Source organism: Python bivittatus, unplaced genomic scaffold (assembly GCF_059951505.1).
Source record: "Python bivittatus isolate LINGU-HERP-01145 unplaced genomic scaffold, Pbiv_v1 ctg000330_np1212, whole genome shotgun sequence".
Classification (NCBI taxonomy): domain Eukaryota; kingdom Metazoa; phylum Chordata; class Lepidosauria; order Squamata; family Pythonidae; genus Python; species Python bivittatus.
This window is the reverse complement of record NW_028277058.1, coordinates 6972301-6986131: the sequence shown is the minus strand read 5'-3', so window position 1 is coordinate 6986131 and position 13831 is coordinate 6972301.

The following is a 13831-nucleotide window of genomic DNA, read 5'->3' as shown; positions in this document are numbered from 1 at the left end:
AATGTACAGCAATAATTCAGAACTGGATTTTCCATTGTTTGATCTTTAGAAATGTGTCGCTCCATTCCAGAACATAGGCATGAAAAGTACAAATGTCATGGGCTGACTCTGCAGTAATTACTCATCCATGTTTGAATATATTCAAATACATCACACATTTCTTTTGAATATATTGAAAATGGCCTACCCATCTCGGAGAAGACAAAATATCCATGATAATAAAATGATAGGATTTGTATTAATAATTCTCCTGCACTCTACAAGAAAGAATAGCTTTGCTGTAATCACAATTGTTCTGATTTAGCCTGTTGATTGTTTAGAAATATTGATCTGCTACATTTCAGTGAAAGAAGGCCTTGGCGCTGGGTTATCTACTATTGAGAAAACATGTTCACCAGAATAGATTGCTTTTATCAATAATTTGCTACATTTGATGTAGAAAAATGCAGGACCTTCCTTCCCACTTTCTCCAAAATAAATGATCTAGACCACGTAACCACATAATCAGCTCTTCAGGAACACATAGCAGAAAATTGAGCAATTCCTTCAAATTCATCTTTAATGAATGAAGGGAAAAAAAGAGGGAAACTGAAATGCATTAAATGATTACTTAGTTTCCAGTCAAAACAGTTCATTCATAAATAAGAACAAATGTTCTGGAACAATGTGGTTTCTTTAACAAAAACATTTCAGTATATACAAATATGGCAACTTAAATACAAAAGGGCAGCATCTGCATAGTCATGCTGGCGTCATCATTTGTAGGATGATGATATCTCCTTTGTCCCTTTGTCACCAGCATAACACATGAGATTTCAGATCTGACATGTCCTTATTGTTGTGAGCTCCAGATGTAGTAGTAGTAATAATAACAGATATCATCATCACAGCTTGATTTTTTCTCATTAATTTGTTGTTTCTAAAAATGTTGGGCTATATCTTGCCTCCTCTGTTCATGAATTCCTTTATTGCCCATGAAAAGGACAAGATTGTTTTTCCTTATTTATTTTGCAGGAAGATCAATGAATTGGTTTCATCTTTCTGACCTTGAACTTAAAAAAAGAGAAGCCCTTGAACTCACATGTTGGCTTATGGGACTGTGAGAAAAATGAATCTTTGGGTGAAAAAGACAAGTTTTTAGAGGCCTCAGATGAATGGGATCGCCTTAATAAGGTTGAAACATAAAGGCATGTGGAAGCATCCTTGAAGCTGATGTGAACCAGGCCAGTTGTAAACTCCTTATCACAAACATCCCCATAGCAACCTAGGCATCTGCCCTGAGGGAGGATGCCTTCTTCCTGGTATTTGGCACCTTGAACTAATTTGTTTCTTCTTCTCTGTGACACTATTGTTTTACTAGCAGTTAACAGATAACAGAGGGGCAGAGAGTAACTTGAGAACTATTGCTTATTTAGGTATGCCTGCATCATCATATGAATAGGTATGCGTATACATTCTTTTTCCCTTCCCCTTTTTGTAGAACTGTATAAATATCAGAACATCTATTTTGCTTGTAGGGGAGTGCCTCCCACTAACTTCTGGTGGGGTCCCCCTCCAGTACGTACTGCTCAATAAACACTGCAGTGAAGCCTTGTTTATTCTGCATTTGTGTCCTGCGTTTTGATCCCACAAAACTATAGGGACTCCCTTCAGTCTTGCATATTCTTCTTAGAATTATGACATGACAAGGCATCATTGCATGGTCACCTGATCAATATGGTGAGTTCAGATGATGCTTTCCAGAAGAAGCAACACAACCATGATGCTGCAAGGGAATGGGAATATGCAAGTTCCACACACACTCTCTCTCTCTCTTTAAAGAAGAGAATGAGAAGGATCCATTCAGAAACCTTCTTCCAAGATAAGGCAATTTCCCATGCCTGCCTTTCTCACTGGAATTTCAAAAAGAATGACCCCATAATACATTTTAGCTTTGAATCCATCCACAACTTTAATTTGCAATGGTGCAAATTAAAGTGGAGCAAACAGTTCAACACTACTCTAGTTCTCTGATATTTCAAATTCACTCCAAAAGGATGGAGAACCTTTTTTCAGTCAAGGCTTGATCATAGTGGTTGAAACCTACTGATGGCTGAATCGTAGCTCACCTCTTCTGTTGTTTGTAAATTGTGTAGTGAATAAATAATACAATTAGAATAAATCATTTGAAAAAGAAATGATTACAGTGAGGATCCACCCATCACTGAAGTTAATTAAATACAGCAATCTGAAACTGTTACTAGCAATCAACCATTAAAGTTGAAATCCACAAGGCCATAAACTTTCTGAACTTTCTTTGCATCAATATATGGAAGTGGGCATCAGAGATAGAAAACATTTTCTCTTTCCTGATAAGCTAAATGCATAATAGCACTGATTTCATAAATCTGTTAGTAAAATCTCATTGCTAAGGACTGGGACAATCTCTATTAGAATGCTTACCTCTGAAGGAGCTGGGTATTAATACCTCAGAATAATAAAATCACCAAACCTGTTAATTTCAGTTAAATGTTCTGATATATTCTGGCACAGTTTCTTGTGATCATAATTCCTCTCTTTGTCTAGCAGCAGTTTATGGTGCTCTGTAGATACATACTTCACCACTCCTTAGCTAGTTCACTTGAAAAGGAAGAGTTCCACAACTGATGATTCTCAGGGCTTATTTAATCTGCATTTTGTAGTAAACCAACCTGATCTGCATCTTTTATCTTAGCGTGTGGATCAAAACTGTAGTCTGAATGAGATGGTATCTTTTGCAAGGCAATTTGCAGCCTAAGAAAGTCTTCCTTTAGGATAGTGGAGAATCTATGTTGGATCTAGAGAGTGATTTTCATGAAAGAGAAGGACTTCTCCTATTTATGGAAGGGACTAGAGGTAAATGCTCCGATTGGAGAAGAATAAAAAGGAAATGTGTACCCTTTTGTTCATGAAATAGCTTTTCAGAGGAATATATGGGCTTTGAAATGGAGTGGGAGTTTCTGAATAGAAGAATTCTAGTTTGACAATTCTGAATTCTACATTATTACATTCAGAAATTATATCTTTTATATCTTTTATTTATTTATTTATTTATTTTTGCAATTCTAAGACTACAACTACAAAGTAAACATAACTCTGAGATGTTTGATATAAACTTCTTAATTTTAGGAGGCCTGAACTTTCAAAGTTTTTCAGAGATCAATGAGAGTTGTTGTTGTTTTAAATCTTCATGGATAGATTTTAAAACTAGCCTGAGAACATGAAAAGCAATTATCTAAATTCTCTAAATGAAACTTAAGGCTACTAAAGTTTTCTACCAAACCTTCCGGCATGCTACTTCTCACTGTGAATAAATCTGAAATCTCTTGTAAGTTTTTTTACAACCAAAATGAGATTATGTGTTCATACTCTTTGGAAAATTACTTACCTTTAGGAGAAATTAAATGAATCTTCTGCCTTGGTAAAAGCTGCTATTACATTTTAGAGACACAAAAGTCCATTTCCATGACAAAGTTTTTCTCCATCCATTTATTTTTCTCCTATTTCTGAATAATATGGACCAGCAGGTGGCAGCAGGAGTTTCATGACAGCAGCAGGTGGCAATATCTGGTGGGTCTTGGCTTACATCCAAAACATCTGAGCAGGATCAAATGTAAGTAGCAAGTTAGTGTATGGACAGGAGACCACCAGGAAATTTAGACTGGGAAATCTAAAAAACAAACAAGTGAATAAGGCAAGGCAACAGTAATCTACTTACATATTTTAGGGAATAAGACTACCTGGACGTGTCTATGTAATCAGCAGGCATCAAGCTCCATTCAAGAGAGACTTTACTTGATTCTGACTCTGAGTCAGAATGTAATAGTACCAGGATGGTCTATAAAACAATAAAGAAATCTTATTTGGATTTGTTGAGAAATGCACATCAATTACCGCAGGTAATTAATAACCATTTGGTGCATTGTTGCCAAATGCCTTATAGCTTTCACATGCTGTTTTTAAAAGAACATTTAACAGTCTACAAAAGAAATACATTATTTTAAAAAATGTCCTTGTTTAGTTAGAGCAATTTCAGTATGTCCGATCACCCAGGACTTTTAGTTCTAAGAGGTTTCCATCTTCCAGCAGACTGAAATAGTTTTGTTGTGAGTCAAACAGGGTTTTACAGCCAGATCAGTGTAGTCCCTAGCCAAATGTGGCTCATAAATATGGCTGCACATTCTTAAACTGGTATTCCCTTTGGGTAAAGGTGATCCTTTGCAGTATAAGTAATATACAGCATATCACTCTGGAGCCAATCATTCTGTAATGTGGATAGGCTACTTTCTACTAAGTTTTGGACTCTGTGTTGTCTGAACCCCCATAAGTTTGCTAAATTGTTGGAAATGTTCCATTCCAGACACTAAATAGTTTCAGGTAGTTTCCTCACATGTTTATAGGCAACACTGTTGAAGTCCTGGCTACCAGTGGAATAAGAAAATGGTCTAGGCCCACATTTCCCTAAATGTGGTCTTTGTCCCAGTACTGGTCTTTAGAAAAAAATGTATACATAATTGTTCTCTTTCTCTTCCAACTCGAGTGCTGCAGTCATGATCTTGCCAGCCCTTCAATCAGAAGAAAGGAGAAATCTAGTAATGCATGACTTAATGACTTAAGCCTTTAAAAAATGCATGCAAAAAACCCCATAGGCATACACAAAAGCCCTCCTGCCATTTCATACATGCTTCAAGTGAAAACACACACACACATGAGTACTGACAAAAGAGACAAATAGTTCCAGATATATAAAGAGTGGGAAACCCTGGTCTGAGCTGTTAGCAATGAAGTTACTAAATTGGACTTGGGTGACTAATGCATTCAAATAAATAAATAAAAGATACATTTCTTTTTTTGTGGAGTAAGAAGGTGAACTTTCTGGTTTAACAGAGTTGTGTGCGTGCCTTCGAGTCAGTGTTGACTCCTGGCGACTGCCTGGACAATTCCCTGCAATTTTCTTGGCAAGATTTCAGAAGTAGTTTGCCATTGCCTGCTTCCTAGGGCTAAGAGAGAGTGAGTGGCTCAAGGTCACCCAACTGCACTTGTGCCTAAGGTGGGACTAGAACTTATAGTCTCCCAGTTTCTAGCCTGGTACCTTAACCACTACACCAAACTGGCTCTTTTCTTAAGAAAGAGTTAGTGGTCATAAAACAGAAAAGTTGATGGCTAGAACACCAATGGAGGAAATCTGTGGATGAATCAGGCCAAATAAGCATTAGAATCCAATTAGACCCCACATTTGCAATAAATAAAAATGGTGCATTGGGCAGCTAAGCAAAAAATAAAAATAAAACAAGAAAACAATTTACAGTAAATTAAAATATTGTTAGACAAAGAATTAACTTAATAATTACCACTATAGAACACTAATAAAAAATAAGAATTTAAAATCAGTGAAAGACAATGACAAAGAAAGGCCTCTTTTGAAATGAGAGATGTTCGTGGGCTTTTGACTGACTTAATCTTATCTCCATTTGCATCATCTTTGTCTAGGGAGACCACTGTTTCATCCACACATTATATTTTATGTATTTCTTTGGAAAACATATTATATTACAGCAGGCCTGGAGAACCTTTCCCATCATTTTAAGATCCCCTTCTTTTTCAGATGAAGGTGTGGAATGCCTTCTGCCAGTTTGGCCAACTTTAAACAGTATGCACTGGACAAAGCACTGTAAAAAAACACTGCAGACTTTCTCTAATGGAGGAAGACATGAGAGTTCCTGAAGATCTGGCATTTTCCTGCATTTGAGCCATTCTAAGTGGTGAGAAACAAGCATGATAGGAAAAACATGTGGGGAAGAATTGTGGAATAGAGACAGCGCCTCAGTATGGAAAAATGGTTACGTCATCAGAAAAGAAGAAGGCTTTTGCTAAGAACGTGTGGATTCCTAAATCTGTCTTAAATTTGTCCCTGATTCCACCCGGACAGGGTGGGGGAAAATAAGACAGGCTTTGCTCCCAGCCCCTGTCCAGATGTGGTTCCCTATTTACATAAAATTATTTGTAAAAACAGATATATGCAACAAATTCATACAAACATCAACATCTTAAAAGAAATAATGAGTATAAATACTCAAAAATGCACCTCTTTGTGCACTTTTTCTAAAATATTCAAACTGATGAAGAAACAAGATGAACGGGATTTAAGTTGGAAAGAGAAGAATTGAAAGAAGAAAAAGAAGGATAGATTTGTCCCTCTATACTAGCCACTTTTTTTTTTTATTATTATTATTATTATTATTATTATTATTATTTTGCTGGTTTCTGCTACAAATAGGAAGGTACTCGCCCTTGGAGAAGGGCCAGATGTTAATTGACATCTAAAACATGGAAATCTATCTGGAGACCAGGATGGCTGCCTAGATTTTCTAACTTCATGTAGTCTGAAGTTCTCTCATGCATTCAACTTCTTTTCTTTTCTACAAGGCTGAATCTTGAATTGTATTTTCATAGACATCTTTTCCCTAAGCAAAGATGAAAAGAACAATCTGGCTGAAGCTTCAACTATTAATATTCTTATTACTACAAACATAAGAGGACTAGTTTTTATGGAATTCACATCAATAAGGCAAGGCCATTTCTCATTTGCCTTTGACATATCCTTCACATTATTTAGATTCTGCATACAAATGTCACCTTGCTAGTGAAAAATGTGGCATCTTTTCTCTGCACAGGTCAGACAAATTCTATTTACAGGTTACTTGAATACTGAAGGAAATTGAAAAGCATTTCTTTACAAAAAGAAAATAAAATGCATACAGCAAGGAAGGAAGGTAGATTTTACCAAAATTTATATTGCAAGAAGTCAGTTAAGTATTTAGGGATCTTCCAATTATAATAATGTTCTAAACATATTTAACAACCATGCATTATTTCCAAAAAGGGTCTTCAATCTTCTAACTCATCACATGGAATAAAGAACATTTATGCTACTGCAGGTAGTCCTTGACTTATGACCACTTTTTTAGTGACCATTCCAAGTTACGACAGTGCTGAAAAAAGTGACTTACAATCAGTTCTCGCACTTACAATTCTCACAGCATCCTGTGGGCACATGATCAAAATTTGGCTGCTTGGCAACTGGCATGCATTTACCATGGTTGCAGCATCCCAGAATCAAGTGATTACCATTTGCAACCTTCCCACCCAGCTCCCAACAAGCAAAATCAATGGGGAACCATGTGATTCAATTAATGACTGCCACAAAAAATGCCGTAAAATTGGGTGCAGCCACATGATGCCTTGCTTAACGACTACACTAATTAACAATGAATTTTCCAGTCCTTATTGTGGTCAGAAGTCAAGGACTACTTGTATACCATGACTTTGGAAACAACTTCAGAAAAACTAAAAAAAAACCCAATCAAGTCTAATGTTTTCTCATATGTTTTCTTGGAAATCAAATGTAACACATCTCTTTGCGCAAAAGGCTATAAACATTGACAGAATGCTGGATTGATATTTGTCTCCTTGATCAGCAAAAGCACTTTGCATTGTTAGAATAGGAAAATATCATTTTCTGTCACTTGATGCATAATTTCTAAAACAATCTGTCAGGACTCCAGACTGTTAGTGAATGAGTCAAAATTAGCCATGCTCAGAACAAATGGAATCCTTCCTTCCTTCCTTCCTTCCTTCCTTCCTTCCTTCCTTCCTTCCTTCCTTCCTTCCTTCCTTCCTTCCTTCCTTCCTTCCTTCCTTCCCCCAACCCCCCCCTTTTTTTTTATGTCCCCTTCTCTCTTCTTTTCCGTTAACAGCATCTGTCTAATCATCAAACTGGCAAAACAAGGCCAATGAAATTAGGCTTGGAGGAAGCAACCACCTTGAGTTGGTGGAATTTCAAGAGCCATAAAGTATCTCCTCTGGATAGTGTGCACTACTCCTGTTTACATTAGTCAGCTGATACTGAATCTCTTGCAAATATTAGATCTTTAAAATGGTTGGCCAAGAATAAGAATTTTTCTTTCAAATAGAAAAATACCTGACTACATGTACACAATAGAACATAGGCCACAGTACTTATCACTATTATTTTCTAAGAATGCTGATAGGATATTGCAACTAAAAGCATTAATGCTGGAGACAGTGCTTTGCTTTTCAGCATGCCAGCTTCATTCAAAAGGCAACTGAAGATCACAAATAAATTTATCTTTAAAAAGCAATTTTATTTCTTTCCCTCATTGTTTTGTCCTTTGTGAAGGTCCATCCATCCATCCATCCATCCATTTAAGATGGAGCCTCTTACACCAGGCTATTAGCAAAAGGATGGGCACTTTATTTTATTTGGAGTAGGAAGGGAGGAAAAGAAAGGTTGTATGCATGTGGTGGTACATGGCTGAGATGCTGTGGGGGATAAATGAGTCTGGGCATAGCTGAGAAGAACAAGACAGAGTTGGGAGGAAGCAAGGAAGAGAAAGTAGAAGAAAATCACACATGGGGAAGAACAGGTCTGGCATTGTGCAACAGTGATTGGTGAATGGCAAGCAATAGTGGCAACAGGTGAACAGCAGAAAAGGAGAGGAACAGCTCCACTATTACCCCACATGGCAGTATGGGGAGCTCCTTGAATGGCAGCCATCATTGGAGAGCTGCTCAGTGCATCAAAAGTCTCCTGTCATCTGAATACAGACTCAGGGAGTATTACTTACTTATATTAGGGCTTCCATGTTATAAGGTCTAATATTAATGCTGGACAAAAAAAAAAGGCCACCAGTTCTTTAATATTATGAAAGAAAACTTTCTCTGGAGTTCTTTAAAGACAAAGACCATTCAAAAGAAATTCTCATGGCTGAAATGTGGTATTCTTGCATTTGTTCAGTTACAAGATGGCCAAAGTATATCTGAATGTCCTGCTTTTCATTGTACAATCAACTCTACAGTGGTCTGCAGCCATCTTAGCTTCCCCTACTTCAATTAAATCCCACAGGAAACCATCATATGGTACCTTTTTCCATTAGGCATTTTTAGTTATCATGCTGCTGTTCACTGTGAAGGAGGAAGGTGGTCCTTAATCAGAGAAAATTTCCGCCACTTTTTCTGTTACAAAGTTGGTGAGAATCTCAACCAGCTATTTGCACCCAGCTTTATCTGTTATATGTCATGGATCCCCAACTGTACTAGAGAAGTTCATCATAGCTAATCTCTTTTTTGTATACTACAATATATTTCTCTAGATTCCCCCAGTACAATATGTTCAACATAGCAACGATAGGCTTCAAGTGCAAAGCATAGTAATACAGCATGATGACAGTATCATGATCTTCCAGAAGCTTTCTTGCATGTGAATATTGATGGGTTCATCTCTCTGCAGCAGGCAGGAACAGCATGTCCCAGTGCAAATTCCAGATGGTGTGGAATTTTAACAGCCTCACTTAATCGTAAGTTTGTTTTCATGAGGGAACACTGTCACAAAAACATATGAACATTGGGATGCTGTGGTTTTGCTTTGAGAAAAGAGTATTTGTGATTAGTTTGATAGGACTAATATTGCCTAATAGGAATGACACAGTAGTATTCGTTCTTGAGGATAAGGGAATTTAATGTAAACACAATGGCCACCTATCTCTGCTATAGCAAAATATATTTGCAGTGCAAAGTATAGTCAGATTTCTCCATGTCCATTGAATGAAGAATGTAAAATAGACAAGTGAACATCAGGACAGGTGCAATGGTATCAGTAAACAATCAAAGAGAAAATAGTGAACCTTTGTTAATAAAGCAAAAAGAGACTAAAGTACCATTTTAAATACTGTAGACAATTGTTGGGTGTGAATGGAAAGAACTGTGATTATTTTTTTCATTTCATCAACAATTGTAATTAGAGAAGGAAATGGTCTGTCACTAATTGCCAGCATGGGTAAGCTAAAGCTAAAAAGACCATAAAATCTTTATTTTATTTTATTTTGATGGGAAGAATAAAAAATTCCAATATTTTAAGATAACACGAGGACATAATTTCATATAGTAGAAAGCCTTCTATCATATACAGCGTACGCAACATAAACAGAGTCAGTAAATGTGAAATTATCTTTGCTGGCTGGTTTTCTAAAAAGTCTGCAGTAGAAGGCAAGATTACCTTTACTCACATTGGGACCAGCTTTACCATTAGGCATAACAATTAGGGACACACTAATCTAGCCCTAATCAGGTATCTGATTTGACCCAGCCCAGAAACAGATGAATGATTTTTTTATTTATTTGTTTGTGTCTGTATTTCTTCAATCAAAAGATTTCAGGCAGTTGACGTGACTGCTTGCAACCACTCCCATCAGACTCTGTAGGGAAAATGGCTACACCTATCTTGCCTGGCTACCCAAAGAGATCCCCCACCACCTCCCAAACGTAATTTTTTGGTCACCTGGCTTTTTGCAGCCCAGGTATACCAGGCCTAGAAAGTGCTTCAATGAACAAATAAAAATCCACACTTCACTTCAAATCACCTTTTAGACTCCTCGGAAAGGTTCCTACTGTATCTGTAGCAGCAAAGGGGTGGACTAGATGATTTTGAGAATTCCCCTAGGATTGCGGGATTTTTTTCAGCTGGCCGCTACTGTCGTTAGTTATTCTGAAATCCAGATTTTTCTCAGTATGAGAACTGAGGGCAAAGACACAAAGCAAGGAAACGAGGAGTACAACTAATCAGAAGTAGTTTCCATTTGATGCAGTTTGACCATTGGGTGGCAGTTTCCTATTTAAAAGTCCTGTTCTGTTTCTGGTTAAAAGGAGCAAGTCCTTACCTAGGTATTCCTGAATGAAGTGTTCTCCAGGATTACTGATATGGTGACTGCACATTTCTGCTTGAAGACCATAAAAAGAATATATAGGCATATGCAAATGAAACATTAGCCAATGAAGACATATGCCTCTGACATTTGTTTAAGGCAGTACATGCTATGAATGTACCCAGTGCCTCTTCCAGAAATTCATACAAAGAAATACAAAGAGAGACTAGAAGGTGACACCCGGTATTACAAATTAATCTCCTAAGCAGTTAAGCTACTGAGGAGAGTGTTTAAAACTAAGATCCTTCTTACAAAATTGGCTCCAGCAAAGTCTTGTGGGAATTATTATCAAAAGGAAGAGAACTGGTATAAAGGTGGTATCATAATTATTAATAATAAATGCTTTTTGCTATTTGGCATATACACCAGAGGAATAATGATAGTGGGTTAATCAAAAGAGCTGTAGTAACGGAGGGGAGAAGTTGGGAGTTTAAACAGGAAAGTAAACAACTGTTGGTAGAGGGCGTTTTTCTAGGAGAGTTCAAAATGTAGCTCGCTCCAGTAGAACTATAGGCCACTGCAGCAGGCTTAGGGGTCCAAATGCACAGCACAAAGGGGCTGTGGGGAACTATCCATGACCAGAGCAGCAGGTGAAAGGTTATTAATAACAGTGGAAATGAGCATCAATCTGGTTGTTAAATATCCAAAGATGTATGGGCTCTCCATATTCTGGTTTAGAGTAAATAGTATCAGCATCTTCAATAGATACTCTTCGGCATTATATGCAGATATATTAGCATGAATAACTAGGATCCTGAGAGATGTGCAACAAAGAAACATATGCAGAAACCTTAGTGTAAGGCATTACTGCAGGGGGGTCCCTGGAATAGAGTCAAAGAAGTTGGGGAATTCTGGGAGTTGAAGTCCACACATCTTCAAGTTGCCAAGGTTAAAAAACAGTTTTAGAGGTTGTCATTAGGTCAGAATGAAGAACTGGAATGAAAATGAGTGTAGATAAAGTATTGATCCTTCATGAAAAAATATTAGACGATAGATTATCACCAGACAGAATGTATGGAACATGGATGTAAGGAAAGAGAAAGTGGAAGTAGGTGACTGAAAAGAATTGCATTATAGAGTGCCAAAGGAGTTTGTGGGGTTGTGCTAATGGAATTGTAAAAAAGAATGCTTATGAAAAGTGCTGTGGATAAGAAACAATGCTTATAAAGAACGGTGGAAAAATGAGGATGTCAGAAAGGAATTGCAAAATGTATATGGAGAAAAGAAGATATTTATAAACAATATTGTCAAAGAGAGCAATGAAGAGTTAATGTTAAAATAATTTTGATGGAAATTTTTTAAAAAATGTTTCAGAAGTAGATGAATACAGAGCTGCTGGGGGGAAAATGGAATTAAAAATAAATGGAATGAAATTATTTGGGATGAAACCGGAATGAGGGAATGGGGAAGGTATGTTTTTAGAAATACAGAGTTGAAAGTTGGTTGCTGAATATGGTAAGAATAGTATATAAGGGAAGTGAAAACATGCATGAGAATAAATGGAATGCTTAGTGAATCATAGATAAGTGTTAAATAAATAGGGAGTACAGATCTGAAATTTAGTGTACCAGAGACTATATATAGCTATGGATGACAGAGAAAATAAAAGTGAACAATTGCAAGTTATACATAAAAATACCATAAAGAGAAATGTTAAGATGTGCAAATGCTGGTAGAAAACTAGTGGATAATATGTGGTCTGCTGTGAGGAAGGAATATTTCTCAAAAGAAGCAAAAATGGCCACCCACTTCATTATATGAAAGCAAGAGTTGGATATGTCAAGAGAAATGTAAGTTGAATGCAATAGGAATAGAGTTCTTAAGAAGTATGGTTAAACAGGAAGATTGAGTTGGTTTCAGAATGAATGAGAACAGAATACAAAAGTGAGTGACCATTTGTAAGAAATAAGCACACCGAGCTATTTCTCACACAGAGATATTAGATGGGGATTGAATTGCAAAACCACTGATTTCTTTGGCATATTATTTCTTACTCCTTTTCTGAGCTTTGTGATAATATTGCTTACCCTGAAATTCCCTCCTTAAAGTACATTTAAACCAGAGACCAGACCACAGTTACACTGGAATATAAATTGGTTTAATGACAGATACTGTACAAAAGGCCAATGGGCAAATACTGGAGAGGGGTGGACTTATAAATCCTTATTGATATCTGAAAATCAACCCTTGGTTACAGTTATAATCAAACAACCATATAATAGGTCATTACCATCAATACAGTTTCATACAATTTCCTTTATTGATTGAGTTGAGTTCCTTTATTGATTAAGTCTATGATGGGTGGTTTGGATGAGATCACTCTTCCCTGTACAGTAGATCTTTAGTTAAACAATGGATCTTTGAATCTGCCCTTACTTTGTTATTTTCCCTGCTGTGTGAAAAACCTGTTTCCCAGAATTATCTGCCTGCAATTCCCAACACTTTAATACGTTACTTTGCATTATTATGGCCCACACTTTCACTTATCCAGTTAATGCCTTGTTACTTCAGGCACGATTATGAATTCCAGGCACCTGATTGCCTTTTGCTGAGTTTACGATACGCCCTGTTGAATCATTCCACAAAGTTATAAAAACTCTGAAGTAACACTGGGGTTCGATCTAAAATCCCTCGGAATTTCTCCTGCAGTTGATTCACTCCCTCCTATTTGATATAAGGTTTACAAACCCTAAAAATGAAAATGTTCCATTTTCAAAACAAATGTTAACCACGACATTCTATCATCCACAGCTATATTCACCCGATTCAAAGTCCCACTGACATTTGTAGTTTGATTGAAATCTTGAAGGATGAAGCTCCTTCTAGGTTTTACCTTATAATTAAATTGGAATTTCATCAGGTTTGGAGCTGCAGCAATAGCAGATTTCTCTCTAGCACCAGAAAACCACCATTGCTATTATTGTGTCCTAATAGGTTTTGCAGGGTCACATTTAACACAAGAATTTAGCAGGATTCTAGCTGATGTTACTTTGTATCTGAGGGCCTTAATATCATCAAGGATACTTCCCAAG